This window comes from Saccostrea cucullata, unplaced genomic scaffold, assembly GCF_032062105.1.
Source record: "Saccostrea cucullata isolate Sc308-1 unplaced genomic scaffold, CSIRO_AGI_Scuc_v1 ctg3462, whole genome shotgun sequence".
Taxonomy (NCBI): domain Eukaryota; kingdom Metazoa; phylum Mollusca; class Bivalvia; order Ostreida; family Ostreidae; genus Saccostrea; species Saccostrea cuccullata.
The window spans coordinates 70,001-82,618 of record NW_026937932.1 but is presented as its reverse complement, the minus strand read 5'-3'; the positions used below and the strand labels follow the sequence as shown (position 1 = coordinate 82,618).

General features: G+C 31.9%; 1 pseudogene; it reads right to left on the bottom strand.

The window, feature by feature from the left end:
- Positions 1-286: 286 nt before the first annotated feature.
- LOC134249083 (uncharacterized) overlaps positions 287-12,618 on the bottom strand; it is a 44,182-nt pseudogene continuing 31,850 nt past the window's right edge.

Below are 12,618 nucleotides of genomic sequence, written 5' to 3'. Positions count from 1 at the left end.
AATTTGGTTTCTATTGATATTAATTTATTATTTTATGGTGATATTAATTTGCCTTTACAGATAAATAACAGTATTTTTGCTGCTGTTCATAAATTTATTGACGAAACATTGTAGATTCTCCAAATGATGCATGACATTAAGTTATATTGTATATCTAGTTATTCAGATCCTTTTGACTTTGTCAATAAAATATGTTCAATTCAATCAATAAACTATGTTCAAAACAAAACAACTAATAAATGTACAAGGAAAGTAATGAATAAATAGTCAAGTCCATTTCTGATACCCTTGTCCGAACTCTCATTGGTACTACGGGTCGTGTCCCTCGTTGAAGCGTCCGTAGCGTCGGGTGATGTAATGTGGGAGGAGGATGTACTGTTGATTTTCCCGTCTTCGTAGGTATTGGGGGAAGGGGGTGTATTTAGGAAAGTCGTGTCGCTGTGTGTGATGAGGGAGGGGGTAGGCGAGGTGGTCTTAGTTCGTTCGTACGTGGTTAAATGGGTCGTTTTCCGTTCTTGCGACTTGAGAGGGGAAGTGTTTGTAATGTCAGATGTGGCTTGTGGTGTTACGTCGTCGTGTTTACAGATACCGGGGAGTGAAGGAGTTGTCATCAGAGAGGAGGCGGTGACTTTATCCGTCTCGGACGTACTTAAAGCTGTAGAGATACCAATATAGAAATATAAAGGAACATAAAAGACTTTACCAGTACGTTCAAATGATTTAAAATTCTTAATTGACAAAAATTAAGAAGATGTTAATTGTGTAACGAAAAATAGTTTCCAAACAATGGAAACAATTGAACACATGACCAGACCTGTAGATAACATACGGCGTAACATAAAAATAAAAACTGTGTTGTTTCCATTGTGTCCGTTGCAGCTGTACTTGTCGGTTCTGCAAAAAAAAAATATCCATGAATTGTCCACTTAATTAAGAAAAACATGATTACATATCATTACATCCACGTCATAAACACTCATCATCTGGTCATTATGCTACCGGAGATATGCTACATGTATCTTTATGGTCTTGTTAACAATTGGGGATTATCCCGTTATTATTGTGTCTCTGACACGGCAAAGTCTCCTCCGGGTCACGGAGAGGTCATCCACAACCTTGCTCCATTGGCCCCCTTCTCTCGCCTTACAATAGAGGTTCGCCCCATTCGTCTCTCAAAAAATAGGCCCATTGTTTACACCACCACCACCCCATATGTCGGCTATACTACTGTTATATACAAAAATCTTATGATCTCAGACGTAATGAATCAAATCATAAAAACAAAATTTGAAAAAAATAAATATTTCTTTCAACGAATTCCTTTAAAAATAAGAAGTAATCATGTGATTTAGATTTTTTTTAACCGAAATAAGAATTTGTCTTAAAAACAGTGAATGATGACCTGTATCATCCTCCCATTGTCCTCCCCATTGTTTACCCCCCACCCCCACCCTATGTCGACTATAATACTAATACGAAATTTTTACCAGAGGCTGGTCGTAGTTTGTTAGTTCTGAAGTGCAGAAACACGGATCACTTTTTTGTCTTCCATACTCTGTGATAAAAGACAGGTTATAACTTGTTTCTGGATTCAGTCCTGTCAGATCCACCCAGTCTGCGTCCTTGTCGATAAATCGGTTCTCTGTTCGGCCATTAGATGAGCGGAACTGTAGGACGATCCTGGACCTTTTGTAGCAAGATGGAGATACGATCCATTTCAGACGAACACTGTGGTCGTAGGTTTCTAACACAGTCAAATTTTTAGGGCCAGTGTCTGATAAATAAGAGGTATCACTTTGTATATTTATATGTTGAATGCATTGTATAAGACACGATTGCACAGTTATTATATTGTATTGTATGAATTGTAGAAGAATAGATTGAATTATAGTTAAAACGTACATTTAAGTATTGTACGCATTGTATCAGATAAGATGAGGCATTTATTATATTGTATATTTGTATATTTTATGCAATGCATAGAGTGAATAGATCATAAAATGAATATTTGTATATTGTATATATTATATAAGACAAGATTAAACAGTTTTTTACCGTTCATTTGTATATTGTATGTGTTGTAGAAGTTTATATTGCACATGTACAGTAACTACTTTGCATATGTGCATATTGTATACTGTATATTGTAAAGTGTTAGACATCATATATTTGTATATTGTATACATTATATATGTTTAGGTTGAACAGTTTTTATATTGTATATTTGTATATTGTAGGGAATGTATTAGATTAGAGTGGACATTTATTATATCAAAAATGTGCATATTGTATACCTTGTATAAGATTACATTGCAGTTATTATATTGTGTATTTGTATATTGTGTTCATTGTGAAAGATTTAACTGAATATTATACAGCTTATGTATACAATATTGTTCATTGTAATTTTCTACATACAAATAAACAATAAAACTGTAAAAACTGATAACATAACTTACACTCATCTATGCCGTCAAGTGAAACTAAATCTGTAATCTGTGAAAAATCGTGAAACACAAAAATAAAGGTTCATTATTTTGAAGAAAAAAATAGATTCTATAAAAGCATGTTATGAGTGTTATTATATGTCATTCATGCAATCACATGAATTCTCCTTACCGTCTTACTGTAATGGGTAGTTATCATCGCGTTGTTGTATACGGTCAAATTTAACAAAACAAACTCATTTGCGAATTTTTCCTTCGACAGCGCCATCCAACAATTGTTGATGTCAATGTAATGACTAAAATAATAGAAATCTCCCGTCCCTATCTGGTATACTTTTATTCCAGCATCAACCTTAATTAGAGACAAAATGATCATGATTTTTTAGGTTCATTTACCCTCTGCTGACTCACATAAAATGCTGCTTTAGCGCTTATTTTTCAAAGATTATGTATTATGCATGAAGTGAGAAAGTCGAAAAAAGACATTTCAACTTGTCAATTTCAGAAAGGATAATTGATATTTATGTTTTTAAGAATTACCTCTCATACTTAAAAATCGATGAACTTTAAAAGATAAATATTTTTTAAAAAATTACTTCTTTCAATAACTGCACCGAAAATAGTCATTTGAAAAATACATGTCGGACTTAGTTGTAATTTTTTTCTTTAAAAATTTGATCCAATTTATTTTATCCACACTATTACTTTGACGAATGCATAAAAAATCGATTGTTTTTTTTTAACCCCTGTATTCAGCCAATAAACAAGCAATACGATCTTTTCTCTGTTATTTTTATTAAATTTTTTTTTTTTTTTTTTTTTTTTTTTTTTTTTTGGTTGGTTTTTTAGTTTTTTTTAAGTTAATGACTTTAAAAAAGTGCTCATAATATTGTAAACTTAAATGGAAATACAGGAGTATGATATTTACATCAGATTTATTCCCTTTTATATCAGTTCCATGGAATAATTCGTTGCTGCTGTATCCTAGTAGATCCAAGTGGACTTTATAAATTCCGCTATTTCTATCATGCGCATCTACCTGTAATCTAAAAATATAGGGGTTTTGTGAATTTGTATAAAAGGAGAATGCAAAAATTTCAAAAGAAGGTTTTTTTCTTACCGACTCGAAAAAGCGTACGTAGGTGATTTAATGTTAAGTGTGAATCTAACATCTGAGTCTGCCAGTTCATTTGGTGGAGTGGAATCGAAGAATATTTTTGTCATGTCTACTTTTTCATTCCCCATGACGTCGGTTGCTCTGACCCAGAAATTTATTGCATTTCCATCTTGTCGGTCCATAAAGAATGTTTGGCTTTCTGAAGATATATTTCCTACTGGAACCCATGACGTGGGCGTCCTGTTGCCCTGGTTTCCATTCCTATAGAAATAGTCAAATTTCACTATACCACGAATATTTGGTATACGTTCCAGCGTTCTATTCCCCGTCTTATCATCAAGTTGTTGTGGGACATGCTTTTCGTATTTTATCATATGATCAAAATGTTGATAATGTGAAACCTGATTCAGAAGTTTATTTGTATCGTGAAATTTGTTTTCAAAGTGTCCTTTCCATGATACTGTAATGTTATTTTTGAGATTATTTTGCCACATGTAGTTTGTCTCTGGTTCTGCACTTGTGGCAATGAACGGTGAGGTCGACAGAGTGATGCTTGATGAAGGATCATACAAGACCAAGGTTCGAGCGTACTGTGTGTTGTTGGCATTGTCTATCACGTTTAAAATAAACGAATACATCCCTGCCATTGGGGGGATATAATACCAAACATTTACATTGGTGTCGTTAATGACAATCTCTTCAAGTGGGTTCCACGGGTAGGGCTCTGTAAGGTATGTTGTATTCGGTTTTAGCAAATAAACTTGCAGTTTGTATTCTTTTAGTCCTGAGAGATCATCGTTCCATTTGTTCCAAGTAAATGTTATCGGGGACTTTCGTATAAAAAAATATATCAAGCAAAATAATATCATTATTTTGAGCCAAACTGTTAGAAAAGTTGAAACCGATGCATGCAGAAATCAACTATTCTAAAACCTTGTAGTGTATCAGCTCTGATATACTCGTTAGAACTAGCTTAAACGGTGCTTTATTCATTTTTTGTAACTTTTAAGTACAATTCTTTTTAAAATATAAAAGAAATATATTTTAAGTATACATGTAGCTCGAATCTGAAGTTGAATAAAAAAATTTTACTTAAACATCGACAAAATAGTTTTTAAGATGCGAAGTTATCGCATATGTGAAATAGCGGGAACATATCTATCGTTTACATGTACTTAGAATGTCAACACATAACTTTAAAAAAAAAGGGGGGGGGAATTAATATTGTTGACAGTCTGAAATTTTTTTACTTGTGCATTAAATGTACAATATTTCTAACTGGTGTAAGAATAAATGCGACCATTAAAAACCATATATATTTTAAGTAATAATCATAAGGTTATATTACTTACTACTTTTATTTGTTGCATCGCTTTTTAATGAAAAAACGCGATTTTCTCTCACTCCAGCAAATCGGGAAAAACTGTTCTGTTTACAACTCGAAATTCAAAATTATTCCACTGAGCACATGGTTGGCATGTGATATATTGTTGGATAAATCTTTATTACCAATTATATTAATTTTTTCATGGAACAAGTCTTGATAATTTGTTGGTTTCTTTATACCCTCCGAAAAAAAGATAAAAATGTCAGCATATATGTTTACAGTTCTTTTTTCGTGGCGATAAAGTTATTTTCAAATGGGGCACTGCAAGAAGGATAATGGCATTTAATCTTGAAAATGTTAAACAATACACAGTGCATGAAAAATAAATTGTAATTACATGTCTTACATTCAAAGTACATATGTCTATTTTGTTTATAAGTTAGATGTAGGCATGTTTTAAGGCACCTTATATAGAATGTTTGCAAATTTTATTTTCTGCCACACATTGTTGGGGTTGTTGATTAAAAACAATAATTGTTTATGTTGACATTTAACGCTGTAAGCTCTCGTCATTGAAAATACGCTTTTATAAAATATAATCGAGTTGTTTCTATGAAATTTAGAAGTGAGCACAATGTTTGCAATGTAGTTTTGCATATGCTATGTCTATCATCGCAAAAAAGTTTTAAATCCCCCCCCCTACATATCTTTTTTGTTAGAGTTAAAGATTTTTAAAAAATTGCATTACTATATGTGATGGAACATGTACTAGCCTATCATACCCTTGTTATAAAAATATTTGCGTTGCCCCCTCACAATTTTTGCCTAAAATGGCCCGATCATTTTTTTAACATATATTACAAATTTTTTTTTCTTCCGTAAACAATTCTTTTAAATTTTAAGGATTTTTTTCTCAAAAGGATTTAATTTTTCATGATTGCTGGACCACCAAACATCATTTTAAAGATGTTTATAGGTTGTATTTTTTCTCTTTTCTTTGTACAATTGTAATTTTGAAAATATGGGCAAATAGAAAAAAAAAATTATGTTCAAACTAAATAAATTACTTCAAGCCACACTATAACACCTTTCCTCTTTTAAAAGTGTTCATATTATTTGAAATATTTTGCAACTGTAATTCTCTTCTACATTTAAAGATTGTTATGCCCCTCCATATTAAGAAGAGGTCTGGAAAACAAAATTCTGTGCTAAAAATAGAAGTGCTGCTATCCATGAACTACTTTCATGGTTCTTTACACTCTTTTTGAAGACGACGGTACCTTGTTTTGAACTTGAAATTATCATTTAAAAGTGCAAAATTTAGACATTTTCTCAACAAATGGTTGTAGAGAGAACATTAATGCACAGTTTGCATATTTTTTTGGATTTTTTAAGGCTCTGCTGAATTCTGTAGCTGAGTTCTAAGGAGCATATCAAAAGCATTTTTCTGCAAAAGTATAGATTATATATGCACAACATGCATTCGGTTATGCATATTTATTGTATCTTTATCAAAAAGACTTAAATTTTGAAAAATATAATGTATTTTAGCCATTTGAAGAAATGTTTACATTTTGCTCTCACTGCACTAAATGTGGCCGTACATCCCCCTTAAAGAAATATTTAACATGAAAGAAAATTAAAATATATATATTTTAAAGAACCTTTGTTATGTCTTCTGTTACATCTAAGGCTTTTCTGCGCAGTCTCTCTCTTGAAGGCAATGACGCGGTTTCTTGAAGTCAAAACGAAACATTGTTGATTTTGTTGTACTTTTGCCAATGAAGGGATCCTTCTGTAACTGAGTTTTTTAAAACAATACCCTCCGTGTTCAGCAATAACAGTTAACGTTAAACTGTTTAAGGACATAGAAATATAATGGAATTAATCGTAGAAGGTAGCGTCTAACATCTACATAACAATTCCTATTTTCACGCATTCTCAAAGTATAGTCTCAATTCGCTATAAATAATGTACCGTGTTTTAAGTTATATAATATTTCTAATAAATTTTATTTTCTGCCAGTCATATGAAACATTGTTGGTTGTTGATTAAAATACAATAATTGTTTGATGTACATTGAATGATTGTCTTAGGAAAAAATCGCATTTTATAGCAGAAATCGATATTTACGTTACTGTCGCCGATCATGTGTAGTTTTTATTTTAAACCAAATAGAAGTTTTAAATCACTTACATATCTTTTTCTTAGTAAGATTGTCCTACATTTGAGTTATATTTCTGAATATCACACCCTTCACAAATATGCGTGTCACAATTTTTTAAAAATCTAAATATATTTATCAAATTTTGATGTCACCGCAAAATTATTACTTTTCTATTTGGAAATTCAAAAGGATTTAAATGATTGCTGAACTGACTCAATAGGATTAAGTTGTAACTTTTTAACATCATGAACACCTCTTCTATTGCATGGAATGGTAAAAAAGACACTGTTTACCTGTATTTATAAAAAATAGCCCCCTTTTCTTATGAGTCCAAGGGTTAAAAAATTCATCGATATTTACTTGTTAGTATTTATTCACAAATTAAGGAAGAGAACTACACTGTTTCCTATGGGTCAAATTGCCTGACACTCAAGCACTAGAATATGCCTTTAATTAACAATGGAATAATAAAACAACAGCATTAAAAGTTACGATAAATCTCAGAAAGATATTTACGTTACTGATATTTACGTTACCAATATTTACATGTACGTTACTAAAAGTAAATTAGAATTAAATTCTAAAGCTGTTTGAACAGATTTGCGAGTGAATCTTAATGATTTAAAAAACTAAAAACATGAAGAAATACACTGTTTCATAAAATGGCATTTTCTTTTCTGTAACAAGAGTGCAGAAATGCAAATGGAAGTGCACATTTTTTTAAACAATATCTTGTGCATCCGTGTGGTTTGAAAATTGAAATGACATATTATTCTCAAGTAGAATTATGGTTTAATGATCGAATGTTTCCATTTTTAATAGTTTTAAGCGTAATACAGTTAGGGCTGTGTTTTGAGCCAAAAATTTCGATACGATACGATACAATATTTTTTAAAGCGATATGCGATATATTGGATTCTGAAACAAGTCCATCAGAAAAGGATTCTAAATCATTTTAATGCATACATTTCATAACAATTAAATGTTTCATTACCCCTTTTCAAGTTCTTGTCTCATTGTCTTTAAAAATAACACTCCAATTAAAACTTTAGATGACAGTAAAATCAGCATGTTCAAAAAAAATTTCTCTTTGTAATTTGTAATAATTATAAAAACTGTGTTATTTCCTTAGAAATTATATATTAAAGGTTTTAATTCAAAGAAGTAAAATATAATCTTTGGTAATTGAAATTCCCATCTTTTAAACAGAATTTGAAGATAAAATGTCTGTCCGATATGTATTGGAAGTTACTTTTCGATACGATATCTTTCTTGAATATCGATACGTATCGATATATCGATATATTGATACAGTCCTAAATACATGTACACGTTATCATTCAGAACGTAAATCTGAAACAAAATTTTCTTAAAGTTTGTATTTTGCTGTTTGTTTGAACTGATAGTGTATCGTCAACTTAAAAAAAATCGTTATATGCACCTAAATTGTACACCAAGCTAAACATTTTTAAAAAGAAAATATCGTTTTTTGTAGGAAATATAATTTCAGAGAATAGGCGCTGCGCTGCATATAGGGGAAAAGGGGGGGGGGGGTTCCCACATCGGGTCAAAGAAAAAAGACGGCTGTGGGTGTTGGGTGTCAAGAAACTGGTCGAAATTGAATCCATTTCCATTTTTGTTGCCTTGCAAGAAATACATGTATTAAATTGTGCACCTAATTTTTTTTCCATTTAAATTGTTGCTTAAACATAGAACTTAAAACGTATGCGTCTATGCTTTAACAGTACTGAAAATTCAGTTTACAAGTTTTCACAAGCAATTAGGCATTTGAAATAATCAACAGATTAAATGGTGGAAGGGGGTGTCATAAATTAAATGATTCATCTATAGATATGTAGCTTGAATTTTCAATTCAACCCTTTGTCAAGAACACAGATAAGAAAATTCATAAAATTCAAAAATTTGAAATAATATAATCATTTCCCCCCGAATATACTTTTTATTTTGTATGATGTCTATGTGCGATATTTACGTGATATTTAACAAACACTTCGTAACCAGGTAATGGCGAAATATTTTACCTTCATATATTTTAGATAATGTGCGTTTCTCTGAACAGATTAATAAAGAATCAAATAATAAAGCATTTTAGGGAGTATTGTCCTTATTTAGCTTATCGTCAGATTTGATAAAAACCTTATAAAATAAAAAGAAAATAATTTCATTAAAATGAAAATTATGCCTGTTTTGTTTTTACTCATAATTGAATAAAAGATTCCACACCCTTTTACAAATGTGCTCAAATGGTTTCATAAATGTTTATAGTTAACAAAATTTGATGTGTATTATCTTAATTTTGTATTAAAAAAATCTTTCGTTTCCAAATATGGCTTAACAACATCACGTTAATATCTTGGTGTAAAATAAGCCCTCCAACCGCATTCATTTCGAAGGAGGTCAACAAAACACAGCACGAAGTATATGTAAATCAAATTGTGATTTTTAATAACTATACACTTTCATGTTTCAAATGACATATAAAAATGTTAGTTTCAGCTCACATTTTTTTTTTACTTTTCCCAAAGTCGAATTGGCACTATAAACTGAGAATGCGTGTTATAGGCTAATTAATCAAAATATCCATAAACGTTTACGGTTCATAAACACTCTGCTCAATCATATAAATTGATGCTTGAACCTTAATGATGTTTCATACATACAAGTAAAATACAAACAATTATATCATAGCTTGTGGGGCAAAATTGGACGAGACATTTCAACTTGGCAAATCTTTAAAGGAATAATAGACATTTATCTCATTTAGAGTTATCACTCTTATCAGAGTATTGATTGATTGTACATTATGTAGGCCTTTCAACTGCCGCTAGGGGTCGGTGTTATGAACGATAACTCACTGCTGAAACTTGTTTAGAGCAGGCTCGTGTTTACACGCAAGGCAGTTTTTACCATTTCCCAAGTGTTTTTTGCTCTCAGTAGAATCCAGTGGTTTTAGAATTAAGCACCATTGTTAAGCTTTTTGACTGTATACTTGCGGACACCGGTTTACTGCATATAATTAAAATTTTTAATTAAAATAAAAAGTGAAATCTACCCTCCTTCTCAGTTCTAACCTATTTAAATTTTTATACTCGGTCCTTCCCCTTCGTGCTTAGTAACACAAATAAGATGATCAATTGTTGCATTTACTTGTAAATATATACATATTTACACAGGAAGCGAAAAAGCGCGAACACAAAAAACATGACATTAAATTTTCTTCTTCATAATAATCGTCAAATAGAGTTAAATCTATTGAATATAGTCTGTTCCCCATTCATTTGACCTGTTATTTCAGGTAGAGTGAAGGCATTCTCTTTCTCTTGGTCAAAACATTTTGTGTACAAAACAATGTAAGGAACCCTTTTGTGTATATAACAATACCAATGCTGAAGCAGCCTATATGTCATTCCTATAAACGATAACCGATAAATCGGCACTAAGTTGGTCATTTTTCACACCTGAGTTACCTGTCCTTAAACACAACGTCGGAAAAGTCAATTATAAATGATTAAACTTTTTAATGATGTAATTAAAAGTATGCATAAGTTATAATCTTTTTTGATAATTTCATGTACCTATAAATCTATCTATACAATGTTTTTTACCATGTGTGCAACTTGAAAAATTAGTTGAAAGGCCTACATTATGTGGTTTAACGTCCCTCTCGAGAATTTCTCACTCATATGCGTGGCCGGAGACGCCACCACTTACCGGTGAAGAGCTACAAATTTTGTCCTATACTCGGCACTCAGGGCCATTGAGTAGTGAGGGATCTTTTTTGTGCCAGCACCTACTGCGACACGGGGCCTCATTTTATACGGTCTCATCCGAAGGACCGGTCTCCATGTCCCACAGTGGGATTCGAACCCGCGGCGTAAGGATAGACTCATTACTTCGCGACTCTAGAACAGACGTTCTAACCACTACGCCACGCGGGCGACCTTATCAGAGTATCACTGAACCTGAATTTAAACAAAAATAATGCGTACAAAATTTTATTATGATTGTAACGCGTCTTTTGATTGTTAAGGGAGAAATTATCACGTTTTCTTTACTCAATAATTGAGAATTAAATTATGAAGATTGAATTAAATAGCAACCTAAGTTATACAAATATAACTTGGGTTGGAGCAGTTTCGCGGTTTACAAAAAAGCGAAAACTGAGCCAAACCAGGTTATACAGTAGAACTTCGGTTGCTCATTAATTCATTCCTTAAATAGCTATTTGAATGCTTAATTGTTTTTTTTTATTACTTGTCTCCGTTGTCGAATAGCCTGTCAAAATTTTCATCCGTGAAGTTGCAATGAAAAACATCATCATTTGGATTAAGTGATCCAGGTTGGAAACGACAATTTTTGGTCTCATTTTGGCTCACAAAGGGTTTGTTTTGATCTAATAAAGTAAAGACAAATATCATTTTTGCAGATAAGTTAACTTCACATTTCATTCATACTACCCTCCGATTTCAATACATTTGCTAAGGAATTCTGGATTGAAGTCATATACAATGGAAATCGAACAATTGTTTTCTCAAATATTAAAGATGACCAAAAGTAAAAAGACAATACAAAATGATAAATTCTTAAACTTGAAACAAATAGAGACTAGTGACTTCACAATAATATCTTACTTTTTCTATCAACTTTCGATAATCCAATCTGAATTTTCCCTGACGTTATTCCAAATTTGAACCCTTTGACATATTCTGGAAGTCCTATATTCTCCGGTCCTGTATAAAAGGCGGCAAATGTGACGTTAATGTAATTGTAATCCTTTTGATTAAGCCATAGCGTATCTACTCTTGTGGAGTTTGGTTCAGATGAATCTATTATAAAGCGGTAGAGCTCTCTCTTCTGCCCAGTTCTTTCAATATTAGCAAGAACGGACGTGCATTGTGTTATTGTTGGACGTCTTTCTGAAGTCACTGTAATTAAATCGAATAATTTGCTGATGCTGGGCATAAAATAATTAAATAATGGTATAAACAAGTTCCTGTCCTTTAAAAAAAGGACTGCAATACGTGGACCATATGCATGTTTTTTTCTAACTGAAATTTAATTAAGAAAGAATGGAGGCGTACAAGGCGGGGGGGGGGGGGGTCCCCGCTCTGAAAAAAGACATTTCTCAATTCAAAAAGTAGTATTTTTTCAAAGTTTTATGCTTTGTATCATCTTTTACATATCAAATTCTATATTTCATTGTTTTAATAATTTATGAATAATTAATTTTAACTCATGTTTTAAGACATTTGAAAAAAAAAAGAGAAAAAGCTTCATGTATGATTCGAACTCTCTCCATAGCGTAGGCTTGGTCCAAGACCAACCGTTTTTTTTTTTATCTTTTATTAGACCAACCGTTTTAACAACTACGCTACGAAGTATATGCACTATTGAGGTCTTTCAGTGTGATTTAAATGAACGGGTTTGTTGAAGCGAAAATATTTTCAGAAAAGTTTGATTTTCATATAGAATGGGTTCAGATTCCATTTTTTTTGACAAATGAAATGGATTTCACTTTTACATTTCCATCATTTAAGCG